The following is a 6,936-nucleotide window of genomic DNA, read 5'->3' as shown; positions in this document are numbered from 1 at the left end:
GTTTCTAGCAAACCTCCCAGTAAATGAGTTATGGTTACCCTACTTTAAGTATAACTTATGTTTAAGTTTATTATTGTTATTATAAACTTATAAACAATAAATATAGTATAAAATATAATATATAAAGTGTTATTATAATATCTTTTAACTACTCGCGATACGGGGAATGTAAGTCCCTAATTATGCCTGTGTATCAATCAGATCCGATTGATGGTGCGGAATCCCAATCAAACGGATGATGTCAGATCAAATAGAAGAGAAGGAGAAGAAGAATAATATGAATCTTGTATGTATTGATATGAATTAAAGTTCCAGATACAAAAGATTCACACACACACATTTCTCTCTCTCTAGGCCGTAAGCTCTCTAATGTTCATCAATCTCTACTCGTCACCCTAACACCTATATATATACTTGGAGAATATGGGCTAATTGAACATGGGTCGTAAATGGGTTTACGGCCGTAAACTCAACCGTAAACATGACTCAGAAATCTTCAACACAAACTCCATGAGTCTTATCTATACCTGAAATCACTTTTCAAGACAAAACAAAACTAAAAGAAAAATTTAGCACACAATATTTTTGGATTTTTCATATTTTCTGAAAAAGAAATATAACAGAAATAACACTATTTTTGGATTTTTAATTTTCTGATTTTTTTTTTAAATCTCCCCTAATATTTACATTAGAAGAAACTATGAACAAATTTAACAAAAATAAAATGATATCTAACATTAAGAATGATTTGGGATCAAAGTTTTTAGACAACCTTTATCCACTTGTCGGTACCTTCTATCTTCACATCTTTGTCTGGTCGATCGTCGGTATTGTTGTCCACTTAAACACGAAAAATTGTGACAAAATCAGGACATACTATAAGTGACAAGACAATGTGATCCTAAGTTCCTAGATATTATATCTGATCCTAAGTTCCTAAAAACTATTTCTTAAGGACCATTCAGCTGACGACGACCAGGGATATTGTTGTCCACCTAAATTGAACAGCGAGATCTATAGACAATCTGTATGTGTTCAATTTTATTTGTACTAGAACGTGTTTCCCGCTTCCTGATATGGCCCAGCCATCAAGAACTTCCAGAGTACTCCTTACACCGGGTGAGCAGACAATCATTCAGAGAGAGAACAAATTCAGATTGCTATTACTTATTGCTATTACTTATTGATTCAGAGGGGTTGAGAAGTAGAAGGTTGCATATGCTATGTACCAGGTCGGATTGGAAGACACGCAAAGGAGACAACATATGGCTAACAGATAAGGGGAATTTCATCTATATAACATGCAGAGAAATAGAGTTGCATATGTTGTGTACCAGGTCGGATTGGAAGTCATGCAAAGGAGACAACATATGACTAACAGACAGAAAGAAAGAAAACGATTTTCTACAGACCTAATTTATCGGAATTTACCAGTCGCCCCATCCAACCGGAATTAAGGACAGAATCCGCACATCGAGGAAAAGTGAATCCACAGTTCTAGATACAGGTTATTTAATGTGACCGGTAGATTCCCATGTATATCTCCCTGCTCAACCTATCCGAGCGTCATGACATCAGGTTAAACGGATCTAACTAGGTCAAAGTTTGTCACGTCCTTAAATTCATTAGATTCAACTCTCCCTAGTTAAGTCCATTTAAAATCTTTTGTGCCTACCGACACATCAAACCATAGCAAAGACCCTTCAACTTTGGGTACGTTATGCAGACTCAGGTTGCTTGTTATCACTTGATAATATCACTTCCCAAAACATCTCCCATTCCATAACCAACATATTTTTTTATTTTCTGATTTTTTAATGTTTTTTTTTTTGAAACTTTTCTAATTTTTGTTTTTTTTTTTTAATTTCTCCCCCTAAATTTGTGCATAGGAGAGAAACGAAAGTAAATGCGCAAATTTAAACTATCCTAAAACAAAAATTAGTCTTTAAAGAGAATCAACTTAAGAAAAAAAACTCAGGAGTATAGAGAAGAAAACGCAAACCGTAATTCACCGATTGAATCTGTATTCAGAAGGTCTAAGAACAACAAGCATAATCTCAGAATAGATCCAAAAATTCTTCATATCATTAAGCACAAACCCCGTGAGTGATCTCTCCCTTTCTTCCTTTCCCGCAAAAGGACACATATTCTCAAGCAAAGGTCAAAATGTTGCACAGTTGAGAGATGTCCCCTATTATGTGCCTGGAGCAGCCACTACCAAAAAACCGAAGTCTGATGATATGCCTCCATAGCTGCTCTAGCACAGAGCGGGATCAATTGGTCTTTGGAACCCAACCCATTTTGAAACTGGGTCGACCTTTGTCGTCAACACATGGTACTTTCTCCCATGACATATCCTGCTTATCACAAACAGAAGACGATGAAATATTAGAATCATTAGAAGATTTGGGAGTTTTCACCTTTGGTACCCATCTATATTCGAGTTTAACCCATTTCTTTTTCGATCCGATGGGCGCCTCGACACTTGATTTGGAACTTGAAGCCGATCTTCGAGATGACTTTGACTTAGCCGGTCTTTGTTTCACTGGAGCATCTCTTGGATTTGGCTTCTTGGCCGGCATTCCCTTTTTGCCCTTGGGATTCAGATTCTTTGCCTTGTGGGTTTGATTCTTGGCCTTCTGTGCGTTCCAGTCACCATTGTCTGAACGTGAACTGGAAGGATTTCTTTTGAAGTATCTCCCACTTGGTGCGTTTTCCATCCTTGTGCATAGTAGGGAACGTATGCACGATAAGAACAATTTCTGGCAATGTGTCCAGGTGTTCCATAGTGGAAACAAGTCTTTTTCTTCACTGTGAAGTTATTTATTCCTGCGCCTGGTGGCGTATCCTTGCCTCGTTGCTTGTTGTTCCCACACGCACAGTTGCAACAGGCACTCTGTTTAGCTTGAAATGGTGGCCTGTATTTACCAACAACAGGTTGATTAGAAGCAACAGATTTAGAGTTCAAGGGGTCGTTTGTTTGTTCAGAAGAACTCTCTTTGTTCTCATCCTCTGCTACTTTACCTGCAAATGTAACAGAAACATCAGTATTTTCAACATTAATAACTCCTCCTGACACAAATTCAGCTCGTTTGCCATATCGAAGATGTGGCTCCCTGTTAGTTTCGTCCTATGTCATAGGGATGGATGTGTAGTTATGATTATAAGGAGGAGGTACACTATCATACCCTGGACCCTTGTTTTGATTTTCTTTGAATTTTAATTGGGTTTCATATAAGGACTCGACTGTCTGACTTGACGCAGTATAATTTTTGAAACTGACATCTGTTTTTCCACTCTTAATTTTCAAAGTGTCAAGTTCTTCAGTTACAACAGCAAGTTGTCACTTAATATAGTCATAATTTTCACACTAGTTGCTATACTCTTCCTAAAGCTTCCTAAAGTCCTTGGTTTTTGCTTCTAGTTCATCCTTCAGGGGTTTCTGTCCTTTCCTGAGTTGATATCCTTCATATCTCAGGTCCTCAACTTCTCTTTTAAATAAATCAATTTGTTCCCGAAGAAATTCAATCGTAGCTTCACAAGTTGGAGTACATGTAACTTCAGTGACCGGAATGTTTTCAGAACTCATTGTTTTTTTACACTTCAAAGCATCAAGTTCTTTAATTACATCAGCAAGACTAAGATGATTGAGATCTTTTGTCTTCTTGATGATAGCTACATTCATATCCCACGATTTCGGAAGTGCATTTAATAGCTTCTTGTTGATTTCTGATTTGGTCAAGAAGATCCCAGCTATATTCATCTCAGTAGTAAGTGTAGTAAATCGCTGCAACTGAGTTTTGAGGGTTTCTCCAGGGATATAATCGAAAATGTTGAAATTTTGTCTTAACATATCCTGACGACTCTCTTTCATGTTTTCAAATCCCTTGTAGACCTTAAAATGAATTAAAAAGAACAACTAAAAATCAAAATCAAACTTAAAAGTCAAACCCTTTGATTATAAACCTCAAAAGTCAACCTTAAAAGTCAAATTTAAAAAGTTAAACTCAAAAGTCAAACTTGAAAAGTCAAACTTAAAAGTCAAACCCTTTGATTATAAACCTCAAAAGTCAACCATAAAAGTCAAATTTAAAAAGTTAAACTCAAAAGTCAAACCGAAAAACTAAATTTAAAAATTTAAAAATTAAATGAAAAAGTCAAAGTTTAAAGTCAAAGGTCAAACTTGGAAGTCAAAGTCAAAATTTAAAATCAAAAATTAATAAAAAAACTATTATTTTTAATTAATTAATTTATATATTTTTTTATGAAAAAAAATTTAAAAGTAAAGGAAATTTAATTTTTGGGGTTAAAAGTGTTAAAAAGTTAAAGTTAGAATCGACAGGGATGGTTTATGAATTAAATTCAGAAGTAGCATTACATCTAGTAACCTATAAGAGTTGGAAGGAGTGTTGGTTTATTAGGCAGGAGACCTGGGTTCGAATCCCAGCACCCCCAATTTCTGTTTCAATTTTTTTAAGTGCGAATGCGAGGAAGCTGCTTGCGAGGACGAGGTGCGAGTTGCGAGGCCGTAAACCACCGAGGCCGAGGCCGTGAACTCTGAAACCCTAGCCGCCGGCCGCAAACTCCGACCAAAAACACCGAATATTCGACTATGAAGCTCCAAAACTCGATCAAAAACCTTTTTTTATGATAAACACGAAGAACAAACCCCCCATATTTTTGCGAGATCTATCCAAAAAAGCAAAAAAATTTCGAAAATAAGATCGAATAATGCCCCAAATATAACAAAATTGACTAATACAACTTGGCTCTGATACCAATTGTAAGCCCCTAATTAGCTTGTGTATCAATCAGATCCGTTTGATGGTGCGGAATCCCAATCAAACGGATGATGTCCGATCTAATAGAAGAGAAGGAGAAGAAGAAGATGATGAATCTCAATGTATTGATGAATAGAATGATGATCCGGATACAAGAGATTCACACACACACTAACACACAATAGTCTTCTCTCTCTCTCTCTGGCCGTAAACTCTCTTCGTGTTCATCAATCTCTACTCCTCACCCTAACACCTATATATATATATACTTGGAGAATATGGGCTAACTGAACATGGGCCGTAAATGGGTTTACGGCTGTAAGGTGTTTACGGCCGTAAACTCCAAAAATATTACAGAAAAATATAATTGCCCAGAAAAGCAAAGTATAAACCATATTTTGACCCAACATGGATTATGGTTTGAAGGGCTGCATAGGGTTGTTGGATTTCAGAAGTGCAATATGCCAAAATGGTCCTGCCCTCCGGTGTTTCATGTCTGGCCCGGTGTTTCATTTTTGTCCCTTGTATGGACTTAGTGTCAAATAGATAAATCCTGGAAGCTATGGACTTAGTGCTTTACGGATGAACAATGGCAGCTATGGACTTAGTGACTTACAAATGATGTTGGAAGCTACGGATTTAGTGCCCTATAAATGGATATTGGTAGCTATGGACTTAGTTTCTAACAGATAACATTGGCCGATATGGACTTAGTGCCTATTGTATGAACCCTCGCAGCGGTGGACTTCGTGCCTTTTACTTATGACAATCCTCGGGAATAAATATTGAGGATTAGATGGCTCTTATGGAAGATGCTTGAGAATAAAGAAGATAATGGGGATGGGTAATTGGGTTAATGATGAAACATAATAACTTTATTATTGTGGGTTGGAAACCTTATGTACTCACTCAGTTTATTTGTATTACAGATGTCGATATGAAGCTACATTACACTGAGAGACTAAAGGAGATTGTTAGAACAATGTTCTATCAGGATCGTATGATTCTAAGCAAAATATAAATAAGAACATAATAATGAACACAAGTATTGCACTGAATATGTCGAATGATTAATGCAAAGATACCCCAGAATAGCTCTGTAAAGAACTTGAATCTGTACAGGTATTATAGGGTTACAAGAAATAACGTAATCGACTATTCTATTATATACGCATACATGCATGCATATATTTATATTAAAACCCTAACAACTTATGTAGATAAAAGGAAACTATTCTAGATAACTACGGATGGACAAGCCCAATCCGATTACAAAATCAAAAGGCCCAAGACGCAACACTAAAATACTCAACAATCTCCCCCTTTGCGTCCTTGGAGCAGAAACTTCATATCCTTTTCACAACAAAAGACTTTTTCACGGTTTCAAATATCCTCGGTATGATGGCCAGAATGTGATGTCTGAACGTTATGTACCACCGAAGCATATCTGTGAAGTTCTTTTTATCCGCTGTTGAGTTCTCCTTGCATCGATGAATGATATTGATTATATGCTCCAGACAGTCTGTTGAAAACAGATGCTTGTCAACCAATGCAAACAGAAACTTGAACTTCTCACCCTTCGTGAACATGACAATCAAATTTGTTGAATCAATTTGCCCTAACTTCATCTGATTCACATCACCGGGCTTAGACGTTGGCTTGACTGACGGTTTCTTGTTCATCACCTTTGCTATCTCCTGATCCATAGTGGTAAGCTCATGGACATAGGAGGCCAACATTCTTTTTAGATGTTTTAGAATCGGCTCATACTCCCTTTGATTTGAGAGCAGAATGTTGTATAGCAAAATCCAATCATGTGGATTAAGGTTGGGAAGATCTGCCAGAGAAATAAAGTATTTCGTATTTGCTGTACCACGGTTGATCTTGAAGTTTACATTCACAAACCTCCCAGTAGGTGACAGTTTCAGTACCTTGACTTTTGTAATTTTCTGTGCACTCCAAGTCAAGTACTGTGGTTGACCATTCTTCAAATAAAAATCTACTAACTCTCTGTCAACCTTCGGATTCGGATGAGGAACCTCAGCAGTTACATCGAAACAATGAAAGGTAAATGCTTTTCTTGTAATTGGCATGTCGAACTGCGAGTCCTTTGAATTATCACAATCAAACGAAGCAATCGGTTCCAACCAGTACA

Source organism: Lactuca sativa, chromosome 3 (genome assembly GCF_002870075.4).
Source record: "Lactuca sativa cultivar Salinas chromosome 3, Lsat_Salinas_v11, whole genome shotgun sequence".
NCBI classification, from domain to species: Eukaryota; Viridiplantae; Streptophyta; class Magnoliopsida; order Asterales; family Asteraceae; genus Lactuca; species Lactuca sativa.
This window is presented reverse-complemented; position numbering follows the sequence as displayed.